This window comes from Pholcus phalangioides, unplaced genomic scaffold, assembly GCF_987345545.1.
Source record: "Pholcus phalangioides strain wild (caught in Gottingen) unplaced genomic scaffold, Ppha-v1.0 ptg000015l_1, whole genome shotgun sequence".
In the NCBI taxonomy this organism is placed as follows: domain Eukaryota; kingdom Metazoa; phylum Arthropoda; class Arachnida; order Araneae; family Pholcidae; genus Pholcus; species Pholcus phalangioides.
The window spans coordinates 117,556,340-117,578,787 of record NW_028301608.1 but is presented as its reverse complement, the minus strand read 5'-3'; the positions used below and the strand labels follow the sequence as shown (position 1 = coordinate 117,578,787).

The window sequence follows — 22,448 nt, the reverse complement described above, 5'->3', positions numbered from 1 at the left end:
CATGCACCTCGTACACACCCCTCTTCGGAATTTTTAACGAATGTGTATTCTGAGTAAATGTGTGTCCCTAACATATCTATGTTGTAGAGTTGGGCTTGTTTTATGCTCATGCTACCATCCATCTCCCATTTTCTGAAGTAAAGATGGAAATGCTTGAATTTTCATGTTATGTAAGTATTGTGCTGTAGGTCTGTCTGCGGTTTGTGACTGCAATTAATCTTACTGAGAAATATACAGCTTTTCCATGATCAGTTTACCCCATGGCTATTACTTCGTTCTTTTCCCCCTTTTACACTGTTTAGTACAATTAAATATTTTTTCGATACAAATACCAAGTGTATTTTCAATACAGATACCATTCATGACCAAAACATCAAATTTTTCAACAAGTCTCTGCAGAATTGCACTTAGGATTCGTAACTAATAAGTTATCTTGTTTCACTTCTAATGTACAATGTGTGGTCAGCCCTAATGAACGCTTCTAATCCCTTCAGAATCAGATATATATGCCATGTCCAAAATAAATGAAATAAAATTCACTTACCCTTTTTACTTGATCTTGGGTGATAAGGCTACCTCAATCTTTATCCCTTCACAGATAATGTTCTGTCAAGGCACCAACAGGATAACTGCCTTCTGAAATGAAAGTTGGGAAGCGTTAGAGAAGCGCACTAGAACGATGGAAGCAGTCAATTTGATCGCAAACTACTTTGCCATGCAATTACAACATAAGTCAATTTCAAATGACTAGAACGATGCTAGTGGTCATGCTATAGTTTAGTGTCTTCTTATGCGAACATAAATATTAAGATAGATGTTTTTCTTGGTTAATTTCTATCAATTATTAAGTGTCCATTTTATACCATTCTTAGGAAAAATGAACACTTTAACACTCTTTCATTTAAAATGTGGCAGTTATAATCACAAAATTTTTAAAAACCGCTTAATTAAGGTCATTAAACATTAAGGGTTGATGTTGAGGGTCATGAGCAAGGTATTTGCTGAAACGATAGGATTTCACACAGATTATTTTATAAGAAATTGGAACTGGTGGGCTGCTTTGAAGAAAGGGTATCCAACAGTGTGACTCTATCACTTTCAAAAGCACAGTGCAAAATGTATAAATTACAAGGCGCAATGTAAATAAGTCAAGGTAATCCGGATGGTCCTACTGCACTGCCCATTCCTTTAAGGAATTTATTTGCGTTCATTTTACTTTCAATGGCAGTATGATCGTTTTTTTGACAAATGAAACACTTTACTTAGATCTGATTATCAGATAATTGCACAGCTGATAGAAGGTGCTAACACTAACGAACAAATTGAAGATGGATACATTAAATTGTACCATGAACTCAAAAAATTGCAAGACAAGTAAACTACTTCTATATATAAAAAAGGGGTTGACTATATATAAAAAAGGGTGGACATATGTAATTCCCACTTCAATAACTTCTGCTCAGAATAATAAATTTAAAGAATTAGTGCAGCCACAATTACTCTTCAAAGGCAACTGAATGTTATGGCATGGAATGCTGCTAATATAGGAATAAGATTAGAAGAATTTAAAGAATCCATTGATGAGAGAAAAGTTGATATTGTACTTATTTGTAAAACAATGTATAAAAACCAAGTATAAAAAATAATTATAGGATTATAATTACATAAGAAATGATCGATTACACAGCCGAGGAGATGGAGTTGCCATTTTTGTAAAAAAATAATTATTATAATTTCCTTTCAAGTGCTGATTCTTCCCTACTCCACACAACTTAAAACAGTGACTATAAAGACATTTATAAATAGAAAAACTTTCATGTATACGTTTACATTTATGTCTCACAGATTGCATTTCTATGCAATCATATTGTATTACCGCTGTGGACATAGTCAATTCGCTCCGTCAAAATTATGGTGCACATTTTGTGTATATTCTATATCGGTGTATATTCTATATGTGTATATTGATATCAGACTTTGTAATTTACACATTTCGCACTGTGCTTTGGGAAGTGGTCTCAGAAGATTCTCATTCTTAAAAACTTACATGCCTTCATAATTTGCTGGGTGCATTGTCGAAGAGAGTTGACAGACATGACTGCGGAGGACTCCAAAAAAAAATGCAATATACATTGTGTATCACAGTCAAACCTCGTTAGTGCGTCACCCGGTTAACATGTCAATCCGCTTAACCAAAGTCCCAATTGTCCTCAGACAGGAATTGGCACAGCTATGGCTTACTCCGTTTAACAAGTCACTCCGCTTACCAAGTCATATTTTTGCTTTCCCAATAGTGACTCATTAACGAGGTTTGACTGTATATTGTGAAGAGATACAGAAAAAAAAACATCAAACAACAGTAGTTAAATCTTGTGGGTATTGAAATTGCAGAAAAGGGAAATCTTTCATTCCTTAATTGTGTTCCATTTTTCCATCAGGAATGTATATGAAAAGCATAAATGCGTATAAAGAAAATAATAATATACAATTATGAGGGCCATTATGATATTCTAATTAATTAGATTAATACAAATAATTTTATATAATTTTTTGTAAATTTTTATTCATTAAAATTTACTATCAATTTTAATTAATATCAATTTTTTTGATTTAAAAAAAAAAACCTGGAATTTTTAAAAATTTGACTGGAAAACCTGGAAAAGTCAGGAAATTTTTTTTACGAAAATGAGTATGAACCCTGTGTATCACTATTTTAGGGGTGCAAAATGAAAATTTGAATTTTGTAGCAGGAAAAATTATTTTCGTAGCACTTTAAAATTTTGGCACTAAATAAAATAGTTTTTCTATACATATATGCAGTATAGCATACACAGAGGATTACATTTTACTTCACACAAGAAACAGTTATTTTCAGAAGAAGAGGGTGTCCCCTTCCCCCCCCCCCCCTCCAAGGTACATAGAGACTGTCTAGAAGAAATAATTTTACTTTTTTAAATCATAAAAAAAATTTGAGAGCCTTCTTGGTATTTATACTTTTACATTCTTTACAATATCAACAAATGAGAGGCTTTTTACATACATACAGACATTTTAACATATTGTGTTTTTCTGATTTCAAACATAATTTGAAAATGAGATTTAAGCTTGTAGACTTGGTAATCACTAATTAAAAAAAAAAAAATCACTAAAGCACAGGCTTGAAACACTCATTAGAAAAGTAATTATTTTTTTTGTTTTTGCCGCTGATGCAAGTCTAAGTAGTGCTTTTGTTCTCTTTAGTTTCAAGCATTTTCGAACGTTTGCTCTTGCTTCTTTTACCAGAACTTACTCATTTCTTATTTGAACAGATAAATGTAAAAAAAAGGGTCATGTCACATTTTTTCAATTTTTATGTTTCGATGGATTTGTGTAATAGAGATGCCAATGCATCATTTCATAGAAAGATGGGCAAAGTCTCGCCTCTAGATGCTGAGAAAAAACTGACTTTAAAAGTAAAAAGCCGTCTAGTCCAGGGGACGCGCACGAGCGCACACACGACCCCTTTTTACATTTAGTTCTCAAGAATGCTAACAGGTGGCAGCAGGGTTTCCTGTTGAGAACTTCATAAGGTTTTCTTCATTTACATTGCTTTTGTTTTGTTGACCAAGGGTGGTTGTTATTTGACATTATTAATAAAATGTAGTCGTAAGTGTGAATCATGGAAGTAACATCAGAGTGTAAAGACTCTTCTTCGTGTCAGGAGGAAAATGTCTCTACTAAGCAAAGGAACGAGGAGTGAAGAATACATCATCTTACAGACGGAATTCGCTTAAGGATGCCAGGCTAAAAGGGAAAGCCCATATTAATCATGCTGGAAAAGAAATTGCTAATAAACTTTGCCCATCATTAATGACAATATGTAAGTATCAAATTCACATACTTGTATAGGGACAATTTCACTTGGAGTAAATTAGGGTGGTCTACTTGAGTTTGGCATTATCTCAGAATTAGAATTTTTCTTTTTTTTTAATCTATGCAAAAAGGACAAAAGATGAGCAAGATGGTTTCCTACAAAACTTGATGGAGATAGTTCCAGTAGGTAGAAAAAGATCCAGAGTGAACGTGCCAGAAGAGGAGAGAAAAGCCAAAAGGTTATATAGTTCACTATATTCTCCTGAAATCCGGTCTTCATCAATAAGTATGTAAACAAGCCTTCATGAAAACTTTTAAGTGGCTAAAAAGAGATCTTTTAAGATTGAACAAAATCCCTGTTGACATGAGGGGCCAAAAAACTCCCCCTCTGGAATAAAACATGACCAATTGGCAAAAATACACTCCCACATCGCATCAATTCCGAAGAAGGTTGCTCGTTGTACTGAGAAAGAAATGATCTACTTGAATTCTGATCTCAATGTGAAAACTATACACGAACTGTTAAAAGAAATTCATCCTGATGAGATTTCTTACCAGTTTTATTGGCAACACTTCAAGGAAAACTTTTCTCTAAGATTTGGCCGGCCAACAATGGACACATGCTGCGCATGCGAACAGTTGAACATTAAGATGAAAGTCCTGTCTTTTGTGAATCTGCTAAGCGAACTGCCATGGCAGAATTATTAGTATATAAAAGGAGGGGCAAAAAATTTAATGATGCAATCAAAGAAGTTGAAAAGTTTCACCACAAAAACAGTGATATTTTCTGTTTGTGTATTGACTATATGGCTACTGTATCCTTACCTCGGATTCCAGAGCAAGATATCTACTATTTTAGGCAGCTGAGCGTTAATAGATGGTGAAATATGACGAAACAAATGGAGGCATAATGAAGTTACGTTCTTTTTCATGATTCGTACTCTTTGAAAGTAAAAAAATTCAAGGACAATTGACTATTCAAGCACTTTCCCAGGCAAAATTTTTAAATTCAAGGACATTCATATCGCAGTTGTTAAAAACCTTGATTTTTTTAAAAAAATGAATTGCTTGGATTTTTTAAATTTATATTCAACATTTAATAATAATAATAACGTGATCCTCACGTATTCCCAAGGGGAACGATCCGTCCAGGGAATTTGTTAGTGTTAGTAAACATCCATGCCCGAACCGGGATTCGAACCCAGACCTGCACAGTGAGAAGCTAGTTCCCTAACCACTCGACTGCCAGGCGGCTTTACTCATTTTTGATTTTGAAATGCTAATTTTTTAAAGATATATAACTTATTAAAGCAATTATAATTTTCATTTCAACTTGTAGACAATGTCAAGTTCTAAAGGTCTTGCTTTTAAAAAAGGTTATTGTAGTTTAGTATGCAAATGACATTTAAGCAGAAATCATTTTATGTTTGAAACAGTATTGAACTTTGCTTCCAATAAAAAAAATTAGAAAGCAGGTAATCATATATCTAGAGCAGCGGTTGGGAGTGTTCACTCTCCAGGGGCTCTGCAGCCGCTTGAGGAAAATTAAAAAAAACAGTAAAATTAAAAAAAGATAATTAGAAATATTTTTAAATAGTAAAAATAAATCAGTAACTTTGATGAATAATTAAGAAATGGGCCTACGGGGTTCCACCATAAAATTTTTTTACAAGAAAGGGCTCCGCGAGTCAAAAAAGGTTGAGAACCGCTGATCTAGAGTAACTATATGAACTGTATTTCCTGGAACATTCCCATATTTTCATGTAATTTTGGCCATCCCAACTTTTTCATGAAAATTTCCTATTATTTTCCATATATTTTCACCAAAGCTTATCGAAATTTTTATTCTTTACTGAAATTAAGTATTAAAATTATTTTCCCACTCCTATTAATTATATTATGATAATTATGATTTTAAATATTGTCATGTTAATGTTTTTTCCCCATAGAATCCATTTAAATATACTGCTTCAATTCAATGGCACTTTATTTTCTGCCTTTGGTGGTTTTTTTTGGCAATTTTAGCAATAATTAATACCTCAATTTGATTCAACATACTTTGAGATAACTTATTGTGCTGGGCCATTCTTAGAATATTTATTAGAAATTCAATAGCGTGATTAAAAACTGGACTTAAATAATTTAAACTAGAATTAAATTATTTTTAACCTAAACTACAGAAATAAAAACTATAAAATAATGATTAAACTATTGCAAACTTAATAGAATGATTCTATTTTCACAAAAATTCAATCCGAGTACATTTGTTTTCAGTCTATATTTTTAACTGTTTTGTGATTGCTCCGTGTATTTTATTTTCCAACATATTTGACAGGTTTTCAGTCTCTTGTTTTAGTTCCAAGCTTTCTATTATTCATTTTCTACTATTCATTCTCTTGATATGCCATTTTCTTTTACACCATTCACAGACATGTTTAGTGTTTAATGGAAAATGGTTTCCAGATGAGCATTAATTAAAATTACTTTGTCTAGACTATAGTTCCCCAACCTTTTTTGTCACATCGCCCCCATCTTCAGAAATTTGTTTCTCCCAACGCAATCCAACCCATAGGATCTTATGTTATACCCGTAGCTTATACCGCTCCCCAGGGGGCGTTAACATCCCCGTTGAGAATCACTGGTCTAGACCATGGTCCTGGTTGGTTTCAAACAGGGTTGTAATGATTTAAATCAACTGATTTTTTTTCACTGATTTAAATCAATTTTTTTTCAGATATGAAAAATCATCTGTTGTAATTGAATAAAATTATTTATGCAGCTCTAAAGTGATTTAAATTTTAACTTATTTAAATATGAATTTAAATTTCAAATATTTTTATTATTACTCGCATCAATATTTTTGTTAAAATAACAAATTCAAGAAAACAGACCAAAAAATGGAAAAAACCATTTCAACTCAATGTCCAATGGTTCAACAGAGGGGAAAAAAAATCGCAAAAGAAGAATATGGCAAGACAGGAAAAAAGCCAAGAGAAATTTGGCAAATACATAAAAAAAAGACTATCAGCAGAGAAGATTTCTGGACGCTAAGGAGGGAAAAAATGCAGGCCTCTAAGGAATTGGCCTCAGAGATCAGAAGTGAACAAAATAGTGAATTGAGAAGTTGAACACAACAAAATTCACAGTGAAAAGGACGATACAAAAAATTTGAACTATATTATAGAAAAAAATCCTATGGTAGCCATGAAATACATCTGGAAATTCCTGGCTACAAAAACCATGATACAAAAAAAAAACTAAAGAATACTTACAGTCGGTAAATATTGTAGCGTACAACTCTAGTGTCAACAACGTCACTTGCTGGGTACCTCAGAGATCTTGCCTCTGGCCACTTTTATTTCTGGTCTATGTCAATGATATCTATAAAATATTCAGAAATTGCAAAGCGTTTATGTATGAAAATCAATGTATTATAATCAATTATGATATGAACTTATTAAGCACCTATCAATGGCTATCAGTGAATAAGCTACAACTTAATATTTCTAAATGAGTTTGCGTACTTTTCAGACCTTGGCAAAGGCCGTTGGACCCTGTTCCATTGCCAATAAAATTCAAACAAGATGAGTTAAAGTTTGTCGATTCGGTTAAATACCTCGGAGTTTTAATTGATGAGCATCTTTCATGGTCTAACCATTTACTTGAAGTCAGCAAATCATTAAACTCCTTTATATACATATTTTCTAAAGCAAGGCATTTCGTAATGTAATGCAATGTAACGTAATGTAATTTTCGTAACATGTAATGTGCATGTTATATTTTTCACCATTTTTCTCTAAATTAACTTATTGCTTGGAATATCGTCATCTACCACTCAAACATCTCTGAACCCCAGATAATTGCTCAAAAGAAATTATTGAGGGTGATGAGCTTTGCCTCATTTAATAAGCACAGAGCTCCTCTTTTTAAACTCTGGCGAATTCTTCCATTAGATAGCTTGGTAAATTATCAATTAGCTATAATAATGTATGAATCACTGCATAATCCAACACATATTGCCTCTTTTCCTATCCCTACACACAGATATCCAACAAGATTCTCCTCCAGAAACTGTATCCCGACCCCTACAGCGAGAACAAATTTCAAGAAAAATACCGTTTTCTTCTGTGGTATTCACATTTGGAATTCTCTGCCACTGAGTGTTCGAAATAAATACTTAGCATTGTTCAAAATGACTGTATTTAACCATCTTCTGGATGAAAATCCCTTGGAATGAACAGTGTGTGCATGCTTGTCTGTACATATGTGCAGAAACACTTGCTATCACTGATAATAAGGTTTTCTTTTCCTTCACCCCCCCCCCACTCTCCCCAAAAAACTACTTTCTTTAAATCCTATCTTTGTAAATGTTTCTCACTTTATGCATCCTGTTTTTTTTCCAACACTCGTTGAAGTGACAATACCAGATTTTCTAAACGGCATGGGGTCTTCCATTCCTGTCCTTATCAGTACTCCACTTTATCTGTACCTTTTTATCTTTCCCCCCACATCAACAAGCCTCATGAAGTGACTTGGTCTTTCTAAAAAATTATTCTTTTTGCTGACTCATCCTTCTGAACTAATTACACAACCAATCATTGGCGTACGCAGGGAGGGGGGTGGGTGGGGTGAGTTGGGAATTCTAACCCTTCCCTTTGAGCTAAGATTATAGTATTTATTTTGCAGGGGAAAAAAGTAAAGCCCCCCCCCTCGAGAAAATTCTGCATACACCTATGCAACCAATTATGAACTTTTCACAGAAACTCAGTTGAAACTCCTTTGATTGTGAAAGCAACTTTCCTTCTGTTTCATTAACTGTGGTTAATAAAGTACTGCAATAATAGCAACGCCACATTAACAAATTAATGAATGGGAAGACAATAAAGGAAATTCAAACAAATATTATGAAATGAAAAATTAATTTAACCTGACATCAAATAATAAATAATTTGACAGGTAAATTTAATTGGAAACGATAACTTGATTTGGTTATGTAGATAGAATTTACACTTGATGTTAACTATTTATTTAATTTTTATTTTTGTCTAGCTTTTTCTCTCCCTTCTATATTATTAAAAATTTGTCATTTATTTAAAGTGAAAAAAAACCAGTAGGATATTCTCGCCATAATTCATTTAATAAATAAATATATTTACACCTATTTGGCCGATATACTTCGTTATTTTTATCTTTCTTCCAGGTCAAACGAAACAAGATCTATGTGCATCACCTATAGAGATGTCGTCATAGGGTAGAGTGCATTTTACTAGCTTTCAGCTACCGCTCTCTTCCATGTCCCATCTTTCTTCATCATATTATGAATTAACTATTCTACAGTATCCATTGAAACATTTTTTTCTTTCTCTTTGCATTTTCTTTCAAATATTGTAAAATATGTAATTTAATTGTAAACTCTAATTTGTATAGCATTGTCGTAATTGTCTGGGGACAAATAAATTATGTTATGTTCAATGAAAGTAGACCTTCAGAAGTTATTCACTGGAATGCTGATGGGATAATGAATAAAATTGCTAAATTAAAAGAATTACGCATTGAACGTAAAACAGATGTTTGCTGTATAAGTGAAACACATCTGAAGCCAGGATGGCAAGCAAATATTCCAAATTATAATTGTAAGAAAAGATAGATGGAAGGAGAAAGGGGGAGTGGCAATTTATATTAAAAATAGTTTTAATTATGGCATTGTCAATATACCAGACTCAGTAAATGCAGAAACGACAACAGATATAGAATACAGTAATAAAAAACTTATACATTTAAAAGATTTTTATAAGAATTTTTTTTAAATCAGCCAGACATACTTGGCATGTTATCTAAAAGACTGAACATTTATGTTGAACCTAACGTGCTGAATGAACTGGACTGATCATATGCCTGTGGAAATTATAATGGACTTTTCTATACTCCCCAAAAAATGGTCATTCATATAGCACTCCAATATCCACACACACAATAGCACTCTAAATTATTGTTGCCACCCCCTGTATTCATGGGGGTTACGTTCATTATAATATTACAATCACTACCTTCTCTGTAGCAGTCAGCACCCACAAAAAAACCCTGTATTTTCAGTATGAGAAACATGGATTCTGTAGGCGATGCAACGTTTTCGCTATCACAGGTGCAGTTACAGCCATGGCTAATTGAATTTCAGATTCCCTTTTCTTGATATATCTCACCAAAGATTCATTGATTCCGTAATAGCGAGTCACAGCAGCAACTGACTCCGAACATAGCCAATATACCCAATTTTTCTTGTAAAGTATGCACATTTTTTGTCTTTTTAGAGCATTATCAGGGCAAATGAGCCATCCCAAACACAACTCAAATTTTGTAAACAAAAAAGTGAATGACAATTGCTGAGCATCGCTGAAAATAAAAAAAAAATAGAAACGTACATGCCTGGGGGGGGGGGGCATATACCATTGAAAAAACACATCACAGACAGAATGTTAATAATATTTTGCCAGCACACCAAAAATAAAACTGTGTATATGATCTTGAACACAATAGCAGTTTTCCTGGAAATCTCACACAGAGATAATTGAATTCAAATCATTCTTCAATATATAAAGGTTAAAGGTTCTCTACCCACAGGCAGGAAAAAAAAAAAGGAAAAAAAAAGCAAGAGGATAAAATGTTTTATTAGAAGAGATAGAAAAGAAGTTAAGAGCAGGTATTGGCTTTGTTTTCAACAATGGAAAGGAGAGTCTCTCCACTTTATAGAGAGAAAGGATGCCATTCTCTGCTGTTCATAGGAAGTTTTCCTACTTTGTACTTTCCACTTTAGATCCCTTCATCTATTTACTCAGAGGGCAGATTGTTCCCTGGCCAAAATTATTTTCCAGTAAAATCCCACCCTTCAACTGATAAGACATTTTTCTCATAAGAAATTTCTTAGACATTTCTCTGATAAGAAAAAATAAAAAGTAAGGGAATCTGGAGAAAAATGCTGATAAGGGTTTTTTCTCTCCCTGATCTGAAAAAAAATCTTCTATGGAAAAAAGTGAAGGTAAACCACTTGAATGTAGATTTATCTTCTTTGATTTTTTTCTTTTCCTCCTTTCCCCAGACTTTTGATAAATATTTCACATTTTCTCTGACTTTCCAGGTCACTGGGAACCCTAAAACATGAGCACACAAATGGATGTTTTGCACAATGGCTGGAGGAAGCAATACCTGCAGATGGGTCATTATATCAAATCTACCACAAAATGAAAAACAGAAAAAATAAATTGCCTCCCCATCAGACTCAAATGGCAATTTGATTTATAATAATGCAGAAAAAACAAATGAATTTGTTAAAGTATATGAAAAGCAATTTTCACCCAACAGAACAATAAATCAAAATTTTGTCAATAATTTTGAAATAGAAGTGCGTGATTTTCTGGAAAATAAAATAGAAAATGAAATAGTATTTGACATAACAGTATTCAGACCCATCACAATAAAAGAGATTGAAGAAAATATGGCCAATATCAAGCCAAAAAAATGACCTGGATATGATGGCATAACATCAAAAGCCATAAAATTGATCACTCCAAATGTAATAATATCGATAGTGAATACTTTTAATCTTCTCGTGGAACTCGCATATTTTCCAACAATGTGGAAGAAAGTAATAGTTAAAGTAATAGTAAAAGTATAGTTAGTAATAAGAAGTCCCAAGGCAGGAAAACCAAAAGAGAAAGCAAACTTGTACAGACCAGGGTTGGCAAGGTTTTGGACAGTACAGTAAAAACCACAGTATTTTTACTGTGGTTTTTACCATACTGTCCAAAACCTCATATTCTTTCAATTGATGCATAACTTGGGGGACGCGAAAATAAAAAACAATGTGTTAAAGACAGTCTTTTGATAAGCCTTCTTCCGGTGTTTTCGTTATCAAAAATTTTGGGTCTTGTATTATCGTGTAGGTGTAATCAGTGTTTGTGAACTTGTGTTCACATGTTTAGTCATGTGTAGGTGCTACATAGTGGCCTCATTTTTTTTCGGATATTTCCCTTTATTTATAATTAGTTTATAAAAATTGAGAATGTAAAATAGAAAGTTCACTTGAAAATTTAAAGAAAAAACTTTGAAAAGTCAAAATAGAACAATTTGCATTAAATAAACACTACACCATTGATATTTATTCACATCATTATATTGGTATCTAATAAAAAATAATATTTATGTTTAGTTTCACAATAATACAATGATTATAACTGTGACTATGCGTATTTGGTACCTTCAATATAATGTATTTTTTAAATATAAATGTTTGGACTGATTCGGCAGGGTTTTGGACAAGCACTGTCCTAAATACAGTACCTGCTTCATAATACATGAAAAATAGGATGTGAAGTAGAAATAACATTTAGAAGAAACTAAAAAATTGGAAACAGTGTTTATTTAAAGTTATATGAATGATATTAACTGACTCACGGTTCTACGGTGTTGAGAAGATAGACTTGAAAAAAGTTCAGGTAATTGTCACAAAAGTACTTCGAAAAACTCACATTTTTGTTCTGCCCACTGTTGAATGCTTCTTTGTAGAAGAGGAAAAGAAAAGGTGTGTACTCTCGTGAAAAAAGATTCAAACGAAGCACAATACTTGGATTTTTGTGGACTCGTCCTTTTCCCCATTTCTCTGCTAACGTATTTTTCACTTTTCAAGTAAAAAAACTGGGCTAAATGGAACTCATTACATGAGCACTGATTTAAACAACTATCAAATTATTTTACTTAAAAAATTTAATAATCTTACCATATTCCAGGGTGGGCAGGTTTTTGACACATGGCAGTTACGTCACGATAAAAACCTCAAATATTGCTTTTCAATATAAAAATTCCCATTGGAAATGCACACATTAATTGCATGTAAGAATATTTAAAAAATTATTCTAAAATAATTTTCTACTCTTGACAGAATTATTTTGGACAATATATGTTTTTTTTTCTTATAAAATTTGAAGAAATCATAACATGAACATTGAAGGGAAAACTGTGGAACGATTTGACATTCTTTGATTCAAGATGATTCTTGACCTTCCAAAATTTCTTCAACTGCTTATATATGTTTGTATTGATATAAACCGTGTGGATGCTCTTTTTAATGTTGATTTCAGTTATTATTAAATTATATAGATAACCACTGATACTTAAAACGATAATCTTATTGTGCACAACATTGAAATATATCTAGCGATCAAAATACTAAATTGTAGGACTGAAATGTCATTTAATATGGCAATGCTAGGTTGTATGTCAAACTTGGTTATTCTTACTTTTGCACTATGATATGGTACATTTACTAGCATTTATAATGCAATGGTTCTCCAATTGAAGCTGTATTTAAATTGCAAAACATTAATAATTAAATGCTTTGGGTATCAAGTCTTGTCAGCTCTGCTTTGGAAGCTCTGTGAATTGAGACACCTTGAGCTCTAACAAATTTTTAGGTGAAAATAAATGAGTTTAATTAGTGCATTAACAGATGCTGCGTGAGAATTTTTATATGGCGCGGATTTTTGGGCGGATCAGAAAATTTAAAATATCAAAATAGATATTTTTCCTCAGTAATTTTTATTACTGATTTAGTTTCTGGGGTCAAAAACCTAACCCTGATGGCCTATCATACATATTTTGAATAAGCAGCTCTATTCCACTTAGCAAATTGAACACAGGTAATGAGTAGCTTAGATAAATAAACCATAAAATTATATTTTATACGTTCTAGGCTCTTATGTTGAAGAATTCAAAATTGCAAATTATAATTAATAATTAATTTTAATTACTGTAACAAATTAATGTTTAAAAATAAAACATTCTGGTATGCAAAAAAGTAAGTTTTTCATCATGTTAATTACCTATAGTGTTCAAAACATTATCAAAAGGCATTCATTTAGGTTTTTGATGGTTTAAACCAGTTTTTGACGTCAAAAACCCAACCCTACCTGAAATATTTAAAACAGGACAATTTTTGGCATAATCACAACTTCTTGTTCAAGAATATTCTCCTGGTCATAGCGAGAGGTTTTAAAAGTTATGGTTAAAGAACTGTGTTTTTTCTTCAATGTACACACTCAAATTGTGCAATTCAATCATGTTGGTTTCATTTTCTTGCTTCTAAACTTTAATATTGTGGGCTACAAACTTCAATATTTCCTGTCTTCTTGACAGGAAGAGAGACAGGGACAGAGAATATTCTCAAGTATATTCTGGAAAAACTACTACAGGGTGTTTCAAAAAGAATCACTCGATTTGAAATGCGTATATTAAGAAAAATATTGAACATACACACTTAAGATTATTAGTCATGTAATATAAAATTAACATTTTTTTTTTTTACAAACCAAATTAAAGGTGCCCAATATACCCACCTTGGGATGCATGGCATATGTCTATACTGTGGTCAAATCCGTCCCAAACTTTTGCGAGTATGTTTGCATCCACTGCTGCTGTTATGTGTATCTTCAGTTCAGCTAATGCAGCTGGAAGGGGAGGCACATAAAAGTAGTCATTTATAAACCCCCACAAGAAGAAATGGTTGATCCATCGTTTAGGAACGCAATTGTGCAAAAGTTCTCAAACATCCAAGCTCCAGTGTGGTGGTGCCCTGTCCTGCTAGACAATGAAGTCATCCGAATCGGTTTCTAACTGTGGGAAAAGCCAACACTGAAGTGGCAGCAAAGGAAGAGCGTTAGCGCTACCAGTCGGGGAACAGCTTCGGTATAAGGGAACTGCAACTTAGCGACTTCTTTTCGGCAATAAGCCGCCAGCGCTGTGTTGCCGTTGTTCTGCTGGGTTGTTCTTGTTGTAGAATGTTCTCTGTTAAAAAAGGTAACACTGGTTGTTGTTTTTCCATGTTCCTAGCACGTGTTTTGAAATTTTCAAACGGGTTTTCTCCTTTTCCATACTCTTTATGTTTTGCATCTAAATGACGTCACCTTATAGCTGCAGCGTTCTGAATGATTTGAAAAACTGTTGGGAGATTATATATACGGAAGGAAGAGAAAATGATCTAATGTAGTGTGCGGCTCAGATTAATTAATTATTGGATATCTCTCAAGGGTTGTACCTTTAATATTTTTCCAATATGTATCCTTTCCTGCATGAAAGAGTCCATTTAAAAGAATCTGGATTCCCTGAAAGAGAGTCCAGATTTTAATTAACAATACATAGAATGTCTATGCTTGTCCTTCATTATTCATGTCCACTAATGCATTTCCTTCATATAACTTGTGGCAATTGAAGCCCTCCGCCTTTTTATATGTTAAATGAGCAGTCCAATAGTGAATTTATTTATGTTTCCATTTGTGTTTCATGATATTTTTCATATTGTTTTCTATGCTGGAGATTTTTTTTTCGGTGCCCGTCATGGAGGAAAGAATAACAGGAGGTGATGCAACAAGCGAGTCCATTAAGAAAGCATGGGAAATCTGGGTTGCCAGATGAAGCCAGTGATCGCTCTATTAAAGGGACCAAGTAAGCCCAAACAAACCATTGCTTCCCACGCTTTCCTATGAGAAACATCCCCATTTTTAAAAATTTTCTTTTCACTCCAGGAACTCAATTTTTTCCCCTCAAATTCTGTGGATAGATTTATACAATTGAACGAGAGCTTTTACAATTTTAGTAGTTATTTGTTTTCGAATATTAATTTCAACAACATGGAATCTTTTGCAAAAATGACCAAAATTTAGCCATATCTTGTGCCACAAAATTTCTTCTCAGGATTTCAATTTTTAAAGAATTCTGCAAAAGCATGTAACACCTCAGTGCTGAAAGAAAGACAATGTTTAAAGACACAAAAAATATGGCTTTTGTTTTGTGAAAAACATTATATATGAAAAACATTAACATATATAATGCCTTTCAGCTGTTTATATTAAAATATTGTAGAAATATTTCCAGTCCATGTTGAACAAAATCTCGAACTAGATTTCAAACTCAATTCGAAACTGTTTTTTGTCAAATTTTCATAACATATCACTTTAAAAATTGGATAGATGGCATATATTTCAGTAATACGCCACAAAGCAGAATGTTTAGCACTGTTCTGCTACGAGCCATCATCTCACTGGAAATGTTCTGAGGTAAACCCCCCCCCCCCTCATACATGTAAGTGTTTTTTCCACTTTTTCTTAAATTTCTTCTAAATTGTTCTGCGACATACGTAGCAGATTCTGCTTTGGGGTTTAATACGTATTCAAAAATATGAGAGTAGAACGGAAGAAGGGTGACGAAATTTGTACAGCCTACAGGCAGCAAAACCATAAATACACAGCGGCGGAGGACGCTCGACCACTTCCAGTACTCTGAGGCACGGGTGGCAAAAATCCTACCTGCTGCCCTGTCAGAAGGTGTTTGGCAACTCAGAATTGATTCAGAAATCCTCTTATAAAGCTTAAGACAAGCGCCCATGGGCCTGAAACTCTTTCGTAATGTCACGGATCTACCATAATGACGAACGAAACAAAAGGGCAAAATAAACAGTTGAAAAAAAAAATTGTGAAAATTGGATTTTATTGGAGCTTCATATTATTTTAATCAATCATATTCCCATAGCCAGTAATGTGAAGCATCGAATTTTTTAAATAAATCGAAGGCACTGAACTAAAACTTATGACGAGTTGAGTGTGAAAAATGATCTTTCCCTTCTAAAAATAAATTTAAAATATTACAACCCCTTATATATAAATAAGATTTTATCTTTCCCCTTTATTGGATCATGTAGATTACCCGAAGACGCGTTAAACAGTTATGGTGCTTAACTGAGAGATGACTTATTTAGTTATTAATATTTTAAGATAATTTGATCCGGCAAAACACATAAGTATAGGGGAAAGAGCGGTTTGTTTGGGCTTACTTGTCAGCCCATAGGGTTGCCACAACAGCTTCAATTTTCCTGCCTGATGTCACCTCCTTGTATACCTCCATGGGCGCCCGTAATGTGTCTGCCGGCCCTGGCGACTTTTGATGGGGTCGTCGGACATGTTTGGCGCCGAAAATCGCCAAGTATGCTGCTACTGAAGTACCGTTGAAATTTAATTCCCCCTTTATCTCCAAGACAAGCGGCAATCTGATAAAACCAAAGTTACATCGAAACCCCCAATATACTCTAAAACCATTAGAATTTCCTTTTAAACATCTGATACGTGCGGATAAAAAAAAAAATTCACATTATGATCCACAAGAGGATTCTCATTACACGTCACTGATCCACTGGGAATTCACAAAGGGGATTTCGCTTTTAATGATCAATGATTCCATGATGTCAGCTGGAGAAATGGTGGGGCAAGGTTAGCGAGATTAAAATCTTTTATTAATGGGATCTACTTATTTGAACAATGTGGCAAAACAAAGACAATGAACTGTGGCAAAACAAAGACAATGAAAAAAAAAACAAGGTACTCACCAGATATCCCAAAGGCATTGTCGATTCTCTATCTTCGTTTTTTCTTTTGATTTCCTCAGTAGACGTGAGCATCTTAGTCGGATGTTTAAGGACAAAGATTTATTTAACAGCAAACAAACGACACAGACATAACCACGTGCGACATCCCGCAAAAACTGAAATCAATTCAATTGGACACGCGGTGTTGCCAACGGTACAAACTTTTATATACTAAAATAAGTTGCCAGATCTCAGTGCCAGATAAGCCAAAAAGCAACCTAAAGTTTTTTTTACTTGTGCTGCTATCTAGGGAGCGATACACAAACTACAGCGGTAATCTAGCACATTGTGTTCGTGACAGCTTTTTTGTGGTTCTCCAAGAACCCTTCAAAACCTTGGAATCCGGAAAGTGATGACTTAACTCAGAAATAGGAAACAAATTTTTAGCTTAGATGGGTAGTAGTTTTTTTTGGGCTTTTTTGCCAACGATGTTCTCTCGCGGCGAATTTTTCTCAATTTTTTTCCCATTTGCTTTTGATGGAAAATTTTTTTTTTTTTCATTCAATTCATTCCCCACCTGATTTGCTGTTTTCTTCTTGACGGGAGGGGGGGGGTTGACCCGTGAAAGAAATCATGCCCCTCCCAAAAATGGGGCTGACAAGGGCTCCAGCCAATTTTTTTTTTCACACTGTAAATACGGGGGGGCCCGTGGAAGATCTGGCCAGGGACCCAAAAAGATCCTAGACTAGGGGCTCCCTATGTCCCCCCCACACATGTTAGTGCCGGGTCTCCAGGATCTTTGGAGGGGTGGGCCCCAAAAATTTTGCGAATCCCCCCCCCCCCCCCACCGAGCAACACTGCCCCGAGCAGAGTTTATGGTGTGTTTTCGCATTAAAAAAAACGAAAGCTCTTTCGGAAAGAAAAAAAAAGACAAATCCCCCCCCCCAACCCTCCGCCTCGATACGCTACACTGTTCCTATAAACAGTACAACGACACACTCGATGATAAATACATTATTTTTCTACATTATTTTTTTCAAATCTTGTTTGGAATTGCCTAGTGTAATGTTAAATTCACGATACAGCGATATCCTTTGATAAATCCCTCCATAAGCATATTGTTTTATAGACTGAAACCAATATAATATACAAAGATATTTTTTTGTATATTTCGCTCAAAATTCCCCTGCTATATATTTTTAAATTCTTCAAAAGTTTTTGTTCTTTCGAGCGTGTTTAATAAACATTGGTATTTTCCACTATCCACCTTTCGAAAGTGTTTATTAAGTTGCTGGAAGTTAATTTCTGCGTAGTACACAAAAGCGCAGTACAGTAAATACGAATACAACGCCGCAACAGGCAAAATGCCCAACGAGGTGGCTGAGAAAAAGGTGCCTATAAAAATATGGATGTCATATATTTAAAAAATACAGCAACCCAATTAAAAATCATGTTATAGTATGTAAGTTTCCGGTGGTCAATGGTTATCAGGACCACAAGTAGGTTGAGGGGAGCAAGCGGGTCTTTTGCCTTGGACATGAAGAGGGCGTAAATTTCACCTTCCAAACTCTCATTGAACATTACATGGGGACTTGCCTCGGTTGATCAATCATCTAGTTATGGCCCTGATGGTCGGTATTCAATATATATTACAATACCCCTACACTATGATATTTTTCTTCGTCCACAGAATATCGTTACATCGAGATTTCACTTAGTTTTATTATGAATATACACAATTTCAAATTTATCCTTAGTTTCTCTCAGATAAGATATCCACAACATCTCTACAGTTTCTTTGCTCTCAAACAAGTAAAAAATAAAAAAAACCCGGTTGCTAACAGCAGTGTGTGTTTCACGCGAAATTCTACGGTTGCTGATAAGATCAACCGCACCAGCCGAACCGTAGTGTGCCGGCAGCCTTACCCCAACCGTCCAAAAAAATGTGGATTTTCTCGGTTGAAAAAACCGCGCTCAGCGGTTGCAGTTGTATCTGTGCGTTGACAGAATAAAACTATAGATGATGCCTTCCCCCCCCCCCCAACGTCAACCGCCTGCAACCGCGCCGTAGTCAGGTCCCGGCCTTAGGCTGGGACCTGACTACGGCGGACCCAGCCTAACTACGGACCTGACCTGGGCTGACCACACTACCGTTCGGCTGGTGCGGTTGATCTTATCAGCAACCGTAGAATTTCGCGTGAAACACACACTGCTGTTAGCAACCGGGTTTTTTTTATTTTTTAATGTCACGTGACATCTCGGGATTGGCTAAATTATTTTCGCCAAGCTGAAGTTGGCTCCAGCTAGCATGCAAATTCGTGCTCATAAGCTGCATTGCAGTAAACCCCCCTCTTAACGGATACTCCCTCTTTTACGGACAAATAATAATTTACAGTTTTATAATATATAAAAGTATGAATTTCAAACCTCTTTTTAACGGTCACCCATTTTACATGGATTTAATTTTTTTGTCCTGTCCGTGTTCACAAGAAGGAGGGGTTTTACTGTATATACTAATAAAAATATTCATGTAATGAAATTTAATTTTCTGTAACAATATTTGCCATTTGAAATTAATTCAAAGTTGAAGAAAGACAGCCTACAAGTTGACCCATTTTTGATGCTTTTAGGATTCGTGACCAAATCGCACAAATTTTTTTATATATGATGACTGGAGTCATCATAATTAATTTAAATAACGTATATTAAAAAAACTATTTAAATAACATATTTTTGAAGTTTAAAAAAATTGGCCATGAATTTAGCACGTTTTTCTTTGTAATTAAAGTAGATTTCCAATTAATTAAATTTCTAATTAATGGAAACTAAGCATAATAATTGTAATTTTGGGAAACCCCATATGACCAAAAAAAAAAGCCAAGGAAAAAATTACTTTCTCCTATTTAAAAAAATATATATTTCTTTTGATGGTCAGGCAAAAAAAAATTCAGATAGGAAATCGGAATGAAATTTCTGAAAATTTCATGTTTTAAAAACTGTAAAAAATCAAATTTTAAAAACATTATGATACAACATTATGAAGGGTCGTCTTAAGAGTATTATGGGCCCCCCCCGGGCCAAGTGGTTTTTAGGAGGCCCTACATGGTAAATCCTTTAAAATTTCAATCGGATCTAATTTTTGAGAGGCCCCTCTTCTCTTGAGGCACCCGGGCCGTGCTCGGGTGGGCCCATGCGTTAAGACGGCACTGACTGATGCCCCGAACTCCGAGCCAGACAGGAGCGCAAATGTTAACCTTTCATCTCTCCTTCAATATTAAAAAGGGGCGCCAAAATGCATGCTTGCCCCGGCTGACCACGCATGTCGTTGTGGCCGTGTACATCAGTATGTATGTTGCAGAGTTACAGTATGCTGCGGTACATACAGGGCCGCAGCTGGATACTTTTTTAACTGGAGCTAGCAAACTTTTGGCGTCCCCTTGTAAGGAAAGGTTAGGAGTGGTGTTAAAGGGGCAATTCGGCGCCCCTTCTAGTTCAGCACTCGATACAGTGGACCCGCTCTCCCTAGTTGCGGCTTTGTAAATCAAAAACTGCTTGAAAAGAACGGTAGGTGTGAAAATTGTCTTAGTGCACTCTCCGATATTACCCGCATACAACGTTTTGTCTAGATCAGTGGTTCTCAATCTTTTTTGACCCACGGAGCCCTTTCCAGTGTATAATTTCTATGGTGGAGCCCCGTAAGCCTATTTTTTATTTATTCATCAAAGTTACTGATTTATTTTTATTCAAAAATATCAATAATTATTTTTTTCAAATTTACTGGTTCTGTTTTTATTTTCCTCGAGGACCGCGGAGCCCTTGGGAGTTCACACGGAGCACCGGTTGAGAACCGCTGGCCTAGATGGGTTTTTTTTCATTGCAAAAACAACAGATAGACAGCCACATTCATATACGATACAAAAATAAATACCAAAAAGACAGAATAATGAAAGCAAAACACACACGCAATGCAGCTCTTAGGGACGTATTTGATCCCCGGTTCATACTTAGGCTTTTAATAAATGTTTCAAAAGTTTGATATGGAGAATTTGCAAATATAAAAATATATTCCTTCAGATGTCTGATTATTTTTACTTCTAATTTTTTATGAATTTATTATAAATGGTTGGGCCCCGTGGTAATTTGTACTCTTTTGGATGAGGTAACTAATTGGTTTTTTGCTAAAACGTTATAATCGGGATCCAATGCATTTCATTCAAGTGTTCTAAAATATACAAGGGCGTAAAGTTATTGAAAATGTTGGGGGGGCTCAAGCCCCATACAATGGAACCTCGTTTATTCGTCGCGTCGTATAAACGAGGTTTTAAGCACATCGCCGAACAGTCGGGTCAAAGCGTCGTATAAATGCAAAAATCGTATAACTGAAACGTTATCTACCTTACTCTTCCGCAAAAATTTCCCTAAGAAAACTAAAAATTATTGTAATTCAAAACCATATTTCATGAAATTGAAATCAAGAAAAAATTATATTACAAAAAAAAATTACTCGAAATACAGCACTAAGATTGACATAATATTGCTGTTTCATAAACCTCAAGCACTCTTATGATGTTCCTTTCAAGATTTGAAATACAAAAATGCGTTATTTATAAACTTAAACAAAAAATTCGTCTGTGTTGTTCGATTTCTATATTCAAGAAAAAAGTCAATAAAGCATCGAGTTCAGCTCTTTTGAAAAAAATCAGTTCTGTTTTAAAGAACTGTTTTTGCGTGCATCTACGGTCAACAATCAACCTCCGTTAGCAGTCAGTTCATTTCGGAACTTGCAACAGATATTGTTGAAGCCACCTCCATTCCGTGGTCGCATCCGCAGGAACACTTTGAAAATGATTATAATTTTTTTCAAGGACATTTAAAGACTTGAAGATGAACTTCCTCTCCAAGGATTTTCAAGGAGGGTACGAACCCTGTTCCTATATATCAGGGATTGACAAATCTCGGGCTCCAGGTCACCATGGCGACTAGAAAATCGGTATCGGCACCAAACATTCTCTGCATGTGATTGCTAGAGTGGAATCATAGGATGACGAAAACAGTGTGGCTTTCAACATGGGAGGGGGGGGGGTCTCCGTAAGTCCTGAAAAAATCTGAAAAACATAATTTCGGACCGTTTTTCTTCAGCAAAAACCATGCTTGGCTCTTCAGGAATATGGCTGTTTCCCACATAGTTTTTGAT

The 22,448-nt window shown here is 34.7% G+C and overlaps 1 long non-coding RNA gene across 1 annotated transcript; it reads right to left on the bottom strand.

Annotated features, from left to right (window-relative positions):
• Positions 1 to 561: 561 nt before the first annotated feature.
• Positions 562 to 17,409, bottom strand: LOC149077710 (uncharacterized). The gene is made up of 3 exons (XR_016194042.1): positions 17,276 to 17,409; positions 7,125 to 7,233; positions 562 to 636 (listed from the first exon to the last, which is right to left on the bottom strand). It is a non-coding gene; the product is annotated as an uncharacterized LOC149077710 (long non-coding RNA).
• Between the last annotated feature and the right edge of the window lie 5,039 nt (positions 17,410 to 22,448).